A 14,571-nucleotide genomic window follows, 5' to 3' on the forward strand; every position below is an offset into this window, starting at 1 on the left:
TTCACCCCCCAGCCACGCAATAGGGCAATAGGGGTTCCACAACAGCTGCTCTTGTACTGCGCGTTCACCTACTCCCCCACCGCTGAGTAAGCACAGTGTCCCAGTCAGCGCTAGCAAGCCGATAAAGGGTACCTTTACTTTTTCCTTCGGCGGTCTTCACCCGCCAACCTCCGTGACCCCCGGCACGCTATCTCCGCTGGCAACCCGCCGTCTCCTCGCACTGTTGCAGTCCACCTGCAGACCCACTCCACGCCTTCTCCGTCCGTCTGTCCCGGGGAACACACTGCCACACTTCCGCAGCAGGGGAGGCCGCGTCACGCCCGCGTCACTTCCCCGGCGCCGGGCTGATACACTCCGGCCGCGCCTGACGTCAGGACGCGCTGCCTCACCCGGCCCTGCCGCTATGTTCTCCTGGAAGGCTCTCCCAGCTCCGATCTCCACACCAATCAGCCGCTAAGCGCACCCGGTCTCTGCCACCGACCGGAGCGTCTCGCCGTGGAATCCCCAGCACAGCACCACTTTCACGGGTAAGATTTAGCCGGTCAGCATAGGATAAATTGTCGGATGTTTAAGGGAGCTCTCTCACCACACCACTCTACTCCCGCGCTGCCGTGGCCACGCCCCTCCCATAAGTCAATGTTTAGTTCAGAAACTGTGGCTAGGACCGTAAGCAGTCCAGGGACACCTAAATCCCTTGATCCTGTTGTACATATACACCTGAAAACCACACCAGCAAGTTTCCTCCTCGATGCGGATTGGAGGTAGTCCTGCAGGCCATGTTACTGGCATTAATGACTCCTCTTCTATCCAGAATTCCTCTGGAGGATCCTGCAGCACTACGCCTACTGCTGCCGCTGCTGCTGTTGCTGCTGGGATTCGTTCATCATCCCAGAGAGGAAGTCAGAACACTGCTAAGTCTTTCACTAAGCAATTGACCATCCAACAGTCATTTGTGATGAGGACGAAGTATGACAGTGGTCATCCTATATCAAAGCAGATAACTGTGTCCAGTGTCCGCCATCAGTGGAGTGGATTTAGACATGTGGACAAGTGGTTCAGAGCAAACTAAGGACTATATGACTGTGACAGCCCACTGGGTAAAGGCATCGTTTTCAGAGAAACAGCAGCATCTCTGAAATGCCAACACCTTCCAAGGCAGGCTACGCTGTGTATCACCAGTTTCAGCAAGAGGCACAATACTGACAAGCTCTTAGAGAAACTGAGGGAAACATCCTGCAGTGGCTTCCCCCACTCAGAGTCTCCTGGGGATTTGGGGTATCGGACATTGCCAGTAACATTATGTAAGCATTACATATGGGCAATTTCCAACATGTGCACAATAAATTTGGTGTTGCAGCATTTTGTCAAAAGTGACAGGAGTGTGCAGGAGATGCTTGCGGTGGCCCACAAAATTGCAGGACACTTTCATCATTCTGCCAGTCGAAGGCTGGAGCGGCATCAAAAACTCCTGAACCTGCCCTGCCATCACCTCAAACAAGAGGTTGTGTCGTGCTAGAACTCCACCCTCTATATGCTACAGAGGATGGAGGAGCAGCAAAAGGCCATTCAAGCCTACACAGCCACCTACAACATAGGCAAAGGAGTGGGGAGGCACCTGACTCAAGTGCAGTCAAGTTTGATTTCCATGTTGTGAAAGGTTCTCCAGCCATTTGGACTTCCAGATGTGAAGTCAGTTCCGAAACAGTCTGCTTGAGTCAGGTCATTCCCCTGATCAGGCTGTTGCAGAAGCAGCTGGAGAAAGTGAAGGTAGAGCTAAAGCATTGCGATTCTGCAAATCATCTAGTTCTTGTGGATGAAGCCCTTCATACACTTTGCCAGGATATGAAGGTGGTCAGTCTATGAAAGTCAGAGGAATACGTTCTGGCCACCACGCTCGATCCTTGGTTTAAAACATATGTTGTGTCTCTGTTTCTGGTGGACACAAGTCTACAGTGGTGCAAATACCTGCTTGTCAGGAGATTGTCATCTGAAGCAGACCATGATATGGCAACAGCTCTACCTTCATTTCCTCCCACACCTGTGGCAGCGAGGAAACAGCCCAAATTTGCTCCCCGGTCGGCTGGGAGTGATGCAGGGCAGGTTGGAGCGAGTTTGGACATCTGGTCCAGACTGAAGGACCTGCCAACGATTGCTGACATGTCTTCTGTCACTGCATATGATGCTGTCACCATTGAAAAAATGGTAGAGGATTACTTTGGTGACAGCATCCAAGTAGACATGTTAGACCAGTGATGGCTAACCTTGACACTCCAGCTGTTGTTGAACTACACATCCCAGCATTCCATGCATCAGTTTTAGCATGGCCAAATAGTAAAACTGTAGCAGGGCATGCTGGGATGTGTAGTTCAATAACACTTGGAGTATCAAGGTTAGCCATCACTGTGTTAGACAGTTCATACCTGTACTGGCAGGAAAGAAAGGCAGTTGTCCCCCCTCAAGTGTGTACTCCAAAAGAGATTTTAGTGCAGCCGGGGAACCTGGTAAACGAGCAGGGTAGGAGGTTGCTTCCGCAAAATGTGGAGAGGATGATGTTCATCAAAATAATCATTCTTCAACGAAGACCAGCAATTGCCTCCAGAGACTACAGAGGGACCTGTGATTGTGGAGTCCAGCAGGAACAAATTGATAATCTGTGAGGATGAGGAAGTACACACTGAAGAGGGTGAGGAATCGGAGGATGAGGACAACATCTTGCCTCTGTAGAGCCGGTTTGTACAGGGACAGATTAATTGCTTCTTTTTTGTGCAGGCCCAAACAAACCAATCATTTCAGCCACAGTCGTGTGGCAGACCCTGCCGCTGAAAGGATTGGTTTGTTAAAGAGAGTGTGCATGTCCTATTTATGCAACATAAGGGTGGGTGGGAGGGCACAAGGACAATTCCATCTTGTACCTCTTTTATTGGCATTATGAGCTCTTTGGTGCCTATTTTTCCAAACTGCCATCCTGTGTGCCACTGCAGTGCCACTTCTAGATGGGCCACGTGTTTGTGCTATCTGTTTATCTGTTTATATTGAATATTTTATATGAAAAAGAACAAGAGATTACCATGATATGTAATTCAAGACAAATGTAAAAACATTGGGGTACAAACAAACCAAGGGCCTATGCAATATGGAGGGTAGGGGGTGGGTCTACGTTGGGAGAGATATCGAACAGGATATACCAGAGATAGATCTTACAAGAGGGATAATGAGGAAGATTATCCGGAAACACTAGGCTCATGTAAAGACGTATCATTAATTAAGGACTATCAGCATGTAGAGAAGATTTCTTGAGAAGTTATTTGTGACAATCTAACTTTTTAGAGTTCATCCATCCCAACCAGGTTGCACAGTATTGGGTGGATTTGTCTGAACTACAAATAAGATCTTTTATAGTCATGTACAGTAATAATCAATCTGAAAATAAGAATATATAAGAGTTGGGGAGGGGAGGATTGCATTGGTCAGGATCTTGGAGAAAGAAAGGTGGGAAATTCGGGGGCTATTAGTGTGGTTTACAGTAACTTTATATAGCATCTCCATAAATAGGAGACATGATTAGCTGCTGTATAGTGGGTATTCAGGAGGATTTTCTGCCAGCCATCTTCTGATGGCGCAAAATGAAGATTTCTAATCCAGGCATTTGTGAAATGTCTACAGGAGTCAAAGTGCATATCTGCCAGAAGTTTGTACAAGGAGGAAATGGTATGAGTAGGAGTTTGAAAGGAAATCATTTTTTAAACCATTAAGTGTCCTCCTAGCTAGCACATGTCTGTTGGACGAGGCAGGAAGTATCTCACCTGGAAAGATTTCCAAAATGTTGTCCTACAGTCAGGTGATTGTGTGGAGGTAGCATCTTATAGATTCAGCTATTTGCACAGGGACACTTTAGGAGAGGAGACCCATGTGCAGACTCCTCTGTTCGGACCTCCTCCTCTCTCCAGCACCCCACCGTAAAGCGCAATAGAGTCTAAGCACTAGAGGGCTAAGACGCATGTGCATTCCTCAGAAAAAAAATGGTGACATGGTGATTCTGGCAGCGCTGCTGCCTTCATTGTGGGTCTCCAGAGGGCTAAGTATTAAAAATGGGTGCATTGTGTGTGTGGCGTGGGCCCCTTTGGGTGTGTGGTGAGGGCTCCCTTGGGACTCAGGGGCCTGTGTTGCACCCATTAGAGGTACATCACTGCATTTGCATTATGTATAACAAGGATGCCTCACTCAAAGTCAAATTAAATTTGTGATAGTAAGACACAGGGTGTCAACCAGATTCAGGGGCCCCAAGGCAGCTGTCTTAAGCTGCCTAATGATAGTGCTGGCCTTGGCCATGATGACAGCTATCTGGATTTCCAACAAGAGAAATCTGACCCTACAGTATCTTGGACAGGAGTGGGAAATAGTTGGCTTAGAAAATATGTGATAAATCCCTGGATTGCGATGACACAATATTTAATTTGGGTGGGGTGCCAGGAGGATAGGAATTCTGCCTTCAAACTGCTGACAGTGGAAGTCCCTGCCAAAAATTAACCCTAGTGTGTAAGTGTGTGTTTAGGGGGATATGGTCGACAGTCATTAGGTCGACACCGTTAACACACTATTTTATTTTATTCTCCCACCATGCCCTAGTGGATGGTAGGGCATGAAATACTGTTGGCACATGTCGGCTCAAAAAACAGTAAAAAAAACATGTCGACCTTCCGACCTGGCAACACAACCCATGTCAACCGAATGCTATGTCGACCTAAACCCATGTCGACCTTGTCCAATGTCGACCTAGACACCTGTCGACCTTCACCTATGTCGACCTAGACACCTGTCGACCTCCCCCCTGTCGACCCAATGGTGTCGACCTAATGACTGTCGACCTAAGTGTGGTCGATAAAACGATCCACACCCGTTTAGGGCAGATTTAATGGGCCAAGTGGTTCTTATCCGCCCTCAAATTCTATTTTTATATTTTTATTTAAAAGAAAAACATTCTGATTAGCATGCAAGCAAAACTATTCTGAATGAGAGCCCTATCGTATGTACAGATCAGTAGCATACGCAGGGGGGGGGGGGGGGGTTCTGAGTACCCAGAAACCAAAGGCTGAAAGCTGAGGGTCCCCTCTTTCCATGGGTACAAGAATTTTAAAAATCGGCCCTTGGGAACCGGAGATATCTGACTTCAAAGCAGTGGTCCCCATTCAAGCCTGTTAATTGCTCTTCCCAGTCAGATATTTCAGGTTCGGTCTGACTTTTTTTTTTTTAAAATAATGTTTTATAAAATTCCTCACAGATTTTCCTGCCAGCTGCACTCCTTTGCCCCCTATATGTATTTATATGTGTTCTATTATCTTGTGTCTTTTACATGTGATTAATATCCCCTCACGGGTTTTTAGAAAATATAGTGCAACGCAAAGTGCTTGTGTGGAGATGTCTCAACTTAGAGACAGTGTATCGCCCAGCTTCCCCCCCCTTTTTTTTTTTAAAGTTTAATTTGATTTAATATAGATTTTAATTATTCATACTAGTTGAGCTTAGTGTTTTATTTTTTAAGCTATATTTGAACAATTTTTGTGCTAGTTTTTCCAACTATCTTGTGTCTTATCCGTAACTTATGTTTTCCAAACAGTTTTGTGCGTTAAATACGGTTCGGTCTGACAGAGTTTTTCTGAGGGTATATTCCAAAAGCTGGGACTCTCCCCCTTTGTGGGACATGAGTAGCTTGTCTCTACTGTTCCCAGAACCAGAGATATCAGCCTTCCAGCAGCAGGTTACTGCTCCAGCTCCACACACCTGGTATGTAGTTTTATATACTCGTTGGCAGATTTGCTCTGCCTCCTGAACTCTGATCCCCTAGTGCCCAATACCATTTGGTAGGTGGGATTCTCTAGTTTTTAATTCCATTAAAATCTAAGAAATCTATTTCTGGGAACTGGAGATATATATATATATATATATATATATATATATATATATATATATATATATATATATATATATATATACTAGGTGATTCATCGCGCCCTACGGGCGCTCTTCACACCGTCGTAAGGGGCTGCGCCCCCTTAATTTGTGAACGTTTGTATTGTGAGAAATATGGGTAGAATTGTATGTAAGATGCCTGTATTGCAACTTGAGTTATAGGTGAAATGTGTTAAATAGAGAGCATATGATGTGGAAGGGGGTGTGTATTGTTTTGTTTAATTAAAAAGCGGTTACAGAGTAAGATGTACATTGATAGTGTGCATGGTACAGTGACATTTGTGGGTGTGGGGGGGGGGGGGGGCTGTGTGTGCATGTTGTTTAGGTGTGTGTGTGTGTACAATAGTATATTAGGGTGTTTCTGAGTCAGCGTCTCCCCACTGGCGGAGGTCACGACACAGGAAAACAGGAGGCTGGGTAGTGATAGGGGTGTGGGCATAAGGAGGACTAAAGAGGAGGGTGGGAGACACAGTGCAGCTTCTGCCAGTGGGTGAGGGTCCAGCGTGGCAGTACAGGAGTACAGGATGGTGGCCCTGAGTCAGTGTCTCCTCCTACTGGGTGGGAGTTCGGGTGCATGAGAGCAGGAGGCTGGGCTATGAGGCATGATAGGGGCATGTGGGCAAAACAGCGTCAGCGACTCCCCAGTGGTGGAAGTTACGGGGCAGGAGAGCAGGAAGCTGGGTAGTGATAGGGGTGTGTGAGTATACGGGGGACTAAAGAGGGGCTTAGGGGTGCCGTGAATTGCGGGAGGGGCGCGGGGTGTGCCGTGAATCAAGGGAGGGAGGGGGTGCAGGTGTCGGCGAATCGCGGGAGAGGGCGGGGGCCCGCAAAGCGTGGGAGGGGGCGTGAATTGCGCAAGGGGGGGTTGCGAATCGTGGGGGGGGGTGCGCGAGGGGTCCGTGAATTGTGTGCGGGGGGGGGGGGGCACGGGGCGCGATGAATCACCTAGTTGGTTATATATTCTTGTAGAAGGATGGTAGGATGTTGCTGTCATTCAGAATGCATTTACATAAACAGTAATAGTAGCAGTAAAAGGTCTGACTTAAAACACCTACAGTAAAACAGAACAGGTGTTATATATTATACAAAGAATTGGTTGATGATGTGTAGGTTGACACAGAAAGTTCAACACATGTAAATGTTGACATAAGTGTGGCACTTCATCGGTGTCCATGTCGACACATGAGAATGAATATGAAAACATTAAAAAAAATAAAAAAAAATCTTCAAAAACTCATGTCAACCTTTTTCATTGTCGACCATAGCCGTGCCAGTGTTTTGCATGTGGCATTTAATCCTGGGGTTGCCGTGAATCACGCGCGGGGGTGGGGGAGGGAGGAGGTGAGGGGTATCCGCGAATCACGGGAGGAGGGGTCGTGGGTGGATGCCGTGAATTGCGGGAGGATGGGTCGCAGGGGGGGGGGAGGGTGTGTGCCGCGAATTGTGGAATGGGGGGGCACGGGGGGTTGCAGTGAATCACGGGAGGGTGGGTCGCGGGGGCGGGGGGTTGCCGCAATGACAGGAGGGGGGGTCAGGGGTGGGGAATCGCGGTAGGGGAGGTCGTGGGGGGCACCGTGAACCGCGGTAGGGGGGGGGTCGTGGGGGGCACCGTGAACCGCGGGAGGGGGGGCCCGGGGGTTGGCGCGAATTGCAGGAGGGGGGTGTGTCACGGGGTGGGGCCGCGAATCGCGGGAGTCCCCGGGGGTGCCGAGAATTGCGGGGGGGTGCTGCAAATCGCGGGAGGGGGGTCGCGGGGGGTGCCGCGAATCGCCACAAGAAAAAAATCAACACAGAAAGGTCAACACATGTAAATGTTGACATAAGTGTGGCACTTTATTGGTGTTCATGTCGGCACATGAGAATGAATATGAAAACATTGAAAAAGTGAAAAATAAATCTTGTCAACCTTTTTCATTGTCGACCATTGCCATGTCAGTGTTTTGCATGTGCCATTTAATCGTGGGGATGCCGTGAATGGGGGGGGGGAGGGAGGGAGGTGCATACCCAATATGACCCTCTCCAGGAGGGACACATTGCTCTGTTTCTGGACTTTCTTCTTAATTTATGGATTACCATCACCTGTGCTTAATCACCTTTCTTATCAATTACCCTGTTTAAAGTGACAGGTGATGACAATCATAAATTAAGATGGAAGTCCACAACCCAGCGTTACAGCTCCAGACACACTTTGAGTGACAGATGTAGCCAAATATATATATATATATATATATATATATATATATATATATATATATATATATATATCTATATGTATGTATGTATATATATATATATATATATATATAATTATTATTATTTATATACTTTTGGTCTATCTATAATACTTTAACTGACCCGGCATATACTGGGTCACCTAAGTGTCCATCTCCGTGCTTTGCTCCGCCCCTCTGGAAACCCCCTTCTGAAAATCCTGCGTTTGCCACTGCAGATGTGTCCTCATACACTACTGCGGCAGTCACACCAACAGCCAAAGTATTTAGCATTTGCGATCAAGTCTGAATCAGGCCCTATGTGCGGCTTATCAAAGTGTTGTTAATCAAATCAATCAGTCTCATGAACAGGTTGTCACATTCGTTTGTGATAAAGATGCATTTTTGGAGAAAAGACTCAAAAATTACACTTGACACAATCAGATTCACAGAGTACCTGATGGCTCAGTTGCGCACACCGTCCAATTGTACCATTTTAGCCGATACAGTAACATTTTGTATGGTCTGCACCACAGAAAACAGATGCTGTACTAGGTGCAGTGTCTCCTGATTACTATAGATTTCTATAGCAACAATGCAAAGCCCTTTTTCCATAGGCCACGCCCCCTATCCTCATATGTACCGGCTATCATCTAAGAGAATTTGGAGGGTATGCTTGCACCAGGCATCTCAAACTGCATTGTATTTTAAGGCTTGAGTTATGAGGATACATCTGTACTTAGCATAGGGCAATGCAAGTTATTCTGATGATGATGATGACTAGTTACTGTATAATCCAAGTGCATGCTCTACTGAGAAGTCAATATTTTCACATGAAGGTTGGATATACCTTTAAAGGCATTAATAGATGGGGATTATCTGAGCACTAAGACGAGTGTGATTGGACTAGCAGCTGTTAGCATAAAACGGGTGACCACCCCGTATTGTTGATAGTAATATTGGGTGAGCGTAGTGCTCTGTCCTTTGTGTATGGGTTCCCAATTGCTAGTGTCAATGTCTAATTTTTCCCAGCATATAATTTCCATAATTATAATTATAACCATGCCAATAACATTAATATAGTCATAGATAAATAATCATTTTATCCCATAGGCCAGGAAATATTGCATATCAAGTTACACCTTCCAGCATACATGTCATGATTAGTCTCTAAATGTGTAGAATTATATTAGCTGTCAGATGACAGTTATTAGAATTCTATATCATGTTGCACTCATATGTTATAACAAATCATAAGTTCACACTAGATTAAGGTACAGTAACAAAGGGGCGTGTCTGTAGGCTAATGAAAGGAGGTGACTGAATGGTCTCTGGAAAGACAAAAGGATTCACCTGAGCCAGTCACAGGATACTGTAAACAAATGTGAATGAATGGATCAACCCCTCCCCCTAGATAGTTTTCTTGAGGAGTGAAAGATTGATATACACTTACTTGCTTTTGGGACGTTGACCAGATAAGATGGAATGCAGCACTCCTGGACAAGATGGGCACATGGCTTTGAGTAACGTATATTTGTAGGACTAATCGAATTGTGTACTAGGACCCCGGTTATGGAACATGGATTATGTTAGAAAGTAGGAGCAGTTAACTTCCATTCTTAGTTATTTTCGGACAATAACATGTGCTTAGGCCCAGAATATGTTTACGTATGGTTACACAAAGAAAGCTTCTGTCTGTAGTTGAGAGTGACCTGTGTGAATGATGTTTAGCTAGGATCATTGAGATAAGGCATTGTAATGATATATCATACATAGATCTAACGGTTGAAACGTGCTGTGTTATTAGCCTGTAGTTATGAATCGTGAGTGGAGTATATTGTGTATCAGTAGGATCAATGGGATGTTGCCCCTGGACATATGGAGGTATGTATTGTGTTGGAAGTGTGGTGATTGTGATCTGTTCAGAGAGGATGTGTTTGGCTTGGTAGATTGATTTACAACCATGTATTTGAAAGCATGTGTTAGGATGTGCGTGAGCATGTATGGATTCCAGCATTTGTGCTTAATCAAGCATGTGTTATGCTGTGCGGGAGCATGTATGGATTCCAGCATTTGTGCTTAATCAAGTGTGTGTTTGCTCAAAGGGAAGCATGTATTTGAATGAATGTGTAAGGGTATATTCAGGATTGTGAATATCGCATGATGCAGGTTACAGGTAATTTGGAGTAAATGTTTGTGGATAGAAATTATGAATGTACAGGCAGTTTATGTGTGATTGCCAGGCAGCTGTTTGAGCCTGTAGATTGTTAAGGTTCTTTTGTGTGCCATGTGGAGGAATCTAAGATGGCGGAATGCCATGCGGCAGACCAACATGTGTTCTGGCTAAGATGGCCGGCAATTAGTTATTATAAAATGGTGGCTGCCTCATAGCCACGCCCCCCCCCAGCTCTGTATTCACATTCATATATATATACATCACTGAGGTTAGCTTTATTTAAGGATGCTGGAATAATAATCGTCTATAAGTATAATACCTGTATTGTTATATTTATAATCCATGATACAGTTTCATCTGGTTACACTTATAAATAATATTCATTGATTATAAATCTGGACATTCGCTTATTGATTGCGTGCGACATGAATAAATTAGATAGACTTTGCATATATAAATAAATTAACTTCCATAGTAGTGACCCTCCGTAGGAGTGTTGATCAAATTAATGAAATGGAGAGACCTCTCAATTATTGTTTGATTTGATAATTTCACTGATGAGGTGTTTAGATGGTGTTGGGTAAAATACCAGTTATTGATATTGGAGATACTGAGGACAGATACTGAGTATATATGTAAAAAACTTTTTTCGTCATAGAATCAATTAAATAAATGTACATCTGCACAAGTATCAGGTACTGTATGCATGTAAACAATGATAAAAACTGAACAAAAATTCAGAAAAATCACAATTAATAAAAAAGAAATAGGAATTTAAAAGGTATAAAAATACAAAAATGTATTATTAGAGGCATCTTGTGTCATGAATGGTAGACACCATCCAGGTGCTGGAGTCCAACCTCTGTAACTGCCACTGGAAGGGAAGTCCAGGAACAGAGCATTTTGTACCTAATGGAATGGGTCATGTTGGACGGTATGTTAATGTACTAAGCATTTGAGTGAGATAAATTAGATGGAAATAAAGTACCAAACAAGTAGCTCCTGTCATGTTACAGTATGAGCTCCTATCTGCCATGTTATAAATTGTGACAGGGGCACTTTAAGAGAGTAGGAGGCCCATGTGCAGCCTTCTCCACCCAGGCCCCATCCTCTCTGCTGGCAGTGGCGCAGCAATGTACACTGTAGACCAGGGGTGGCCAAACCGGTCCTCGAGATCTACCAACGGTCCACGTTTTCCAGGTTACCTAGCTGGTGCACAGCTGTAGTCATTACTAACTGTCACATGACCCACATCACCTAGCTGGTGCACAGCTGTAGTCATTGCTAACTGTCACATTTTCAAACCTGTTGCATTCATTCCTACTATAGATCCACAGGTTGCCTGGAAAACATGCACCGTTGGTAGATCTTGAGGACAGGTTTGGTCACCCCTGCTGTGGACTCTGAACAATGGAGAAAAAAATAGAATCACCGGACGGTCCACAGGTGCATATTCTAAATGGTGGATATTTAAGTATTGAAACCATCAATTGCTGTCTTCTTATTTATCCTCCAAGTTGGGTACCCCAAAAAAAATAAATAAATATATAATCGTGGAATGCAACTTTAAATAAAAAAACACAAAAACCAATGGAATATTGGGACTGATTCAGACCTGTTTGCTAGGCTGCATATACTCGCAGCCTAGCAAACAGATAAACACTACGAGCCACACCATCGAAATGCCCCCCCCCCGCTGATCGCATCTGTTCCCTAGCATACGAGGAGATGCGTTCATATACCCATCCGCTTTCATGAATGGAGAGAAATCATTCGATAGTCGCTCACCATCAAATGATTATTCTCCCGATCGGTAATAAAAGTCAGTTCGCCGAATTCAGTGCGAGTGCTGATGTCATATGACGTCAACCGCCCACCCCGGGCAGGCATCGACACGCCTGAGTGCTATGGGGTACAACCAGCGTTTTCATGGGCGCACCCACCGTTTTTGTGTGCACGCCCATGAAACGCTGGGCGTACACCTGGTACACCCCCTGCCCACCCCGTCTCTCCTTTCCTGGAGTAAATGGCTTGGTGAGTGTGAAGCTCCCCTAAGCCGTTTGCTCCTGGGGTTTGCGCATCGGGGACGGGTACAACTTCAATTAAGAGCTTTAATGAACGGTTCTGAATCTCCCCATCATTTGTTGTTTTTCTGAAGCTCGTGCTAGATAAGGTGGGCTACAGATTAGGTAGACGATGGGCTTTTGTGGAGGGGAAAGTATTTGCCTTAACTCATTCACTGTTCCGGAACCCATCTTCATTCACCTTTAAACTGGTATTTCTTCCATAGTCAGAGCCAGCCCTAGCCTAAATAACGCCCTAGGCAAGATTTTGGCTGGTGCCCCCTAGCACCACCACTGGTTCCGCCCCTGACCCTTCTCCCCTTTCCCAGCACCATCAACCCTCACCATAGCAGTCATCATTTTGGTGCTCCTACCCGCAATATTTTAAATAGAAACAGTGCACAAATTCATTGCACAGCGCAAACAGGGGTGTGTTCTTGCTGGGAAGGGGCATGGCCACACAATAGTACCCCCAATTCAAATCATGCCACACAGTAGTGCAACTTTATTCACATTATATCATGCAATGGTGTCCCTTATTCACGTTACATCACACAGTATTACCACTTTACCTTATATACATTACTCCTCACATTATTCACATTATACCCTTAGAAAAAAATCCTGAGAAAATATTGTATTTTAAGGACCTCCATGGCCACACTGCAACCCAATGTGTGCTGGGCAGAGGAGAAGAGCTGCAGTAGCTGCTGTCACTCAAGGGGAGGGGGCCTGGGGCCCCCATTGGGCCCTTCCATCAGACTTTGGCCTGGGTAATTTGTACCCCGTACCCCTTTCTCTCGGCACCCCTGATAATACAACACAGTAATGCACCTTACACATGACACACATTATTAATGTCCTTATAAAAATAATGCCCCTTACACATTATGCCAACCTCTATTAATGCCCTTCATACACATAATGACACACATAATGCCCCTTACACATATGTTGCACATTATTAATGCCCTTATACACATGACACACATAATGCCCATTACACATATGTCGCACATTATTAATGCATTTATACATGACACACATAATGCCCCTAACACATATGCCGAACACTATTGCACAACCAACCCACCCGCAGACAGCACTTGCACAGCTGCTAACACTGTGACCTCTGCCTCTGCTTGGATACAGATGTTTCCTCATACATCTTGCCTCAATAGGCCATACACTTCTGGCCAGTTCTGCTAACGTTGGGTGCCTTTTTTGCTGAAAATTCATCTTATTTGCATTGTTATGTGACCAGGACACACAAGGAGCTTCTGATGATTAAAATGATATGCAGCATGCCTTTATTCTGTGTGCGACTGTGGCTGTACCTGAATACGGAATGCTATGTTACAGTGATTTCCATGAATACACTATTTCATATGCAGATACAGCCTCACTCACACACAGAATATAGGCATGCTGCATATCATTTTAATCAGCAGAAGCTGTTGGTGCCCCATGGCATTCCAAACGCCCTAGGCATTTGCCTAGTTTGCCTATGCCTAGGGCCGGCTCTGTCCATAGTGAAGTATGTGGGAAAAAGAGGATGCAAATACAGTAGTGTAATATTGTAATTTTAAAAGGCATATACAGAGTATCCCTTATCCGAATATTCGTTATCCGAATTATTTCGAAAACCATAAATTCCAGAAAGTGAAAATTTTTTTTTTTTTGCTAAAAACTTATTGGGGACATCTGTAACAGCACTATTGAGGACATGATATGTAACTGGCACTACTTGGGACATCTGTAACAGCACTACTGAGGACATGATATGTAACTGGCACTATATATGTGCTCAATGACGATTGCTTAGCATTCAAATTCAGTGCCTGAGATAGTACACAAACTTTGTTTCATGTTTTGAAACCTTGTTTTTTTGAACAAATAAAATATATTTGTGTGCATTTCATGTGGTTGATGTGTTTATACAGCATAAATGCAAGATACTTCAAACTACATCATTGAAATATTAAAATATTCAGAAATACGGAATAATCCGTTATCCAAAATTCTCCTGGTCCCCAGCATTTTGGATAAGGGATACCCAACCTGTATAACAATGATAAAATAGAGATGGATCAGCCGAGATGTCAAGACACGCTCCATCTTTATCTAATCAAATGCCTATGTCCAGACAAGGAAC

General features: G+C 44.7%; 1 protein-coding gene across 1 annotated transcript in view; it reads right to left on the bottom strand.

The window, feature by feature from the left end:
• LOC146042913 (indolethylamine N-methyltransferase-like) overlaps positions 1-14,571 on the bottom strand; it is a 66,510-nt gene that overhangs the window by 38,754 nt on the left and 13,185 nt on the right. The gene's annotated exons all lie outside the window — the stretch shown is intronic.

The sequence above is a fragment of the Crinia signifera genome, chromosome 19 (genome assembly GCF_055691185.1).
Source record: "Crinia signifera chromosome 19, ASM5569118v1, whole genome shotgun sequence".
NCBI classification, from domain to species: Eukaryota; Metazoa; Chordata; class Amphibia; order Anura; family Myobatrachidae; genus Crinia; species Crinia signifera.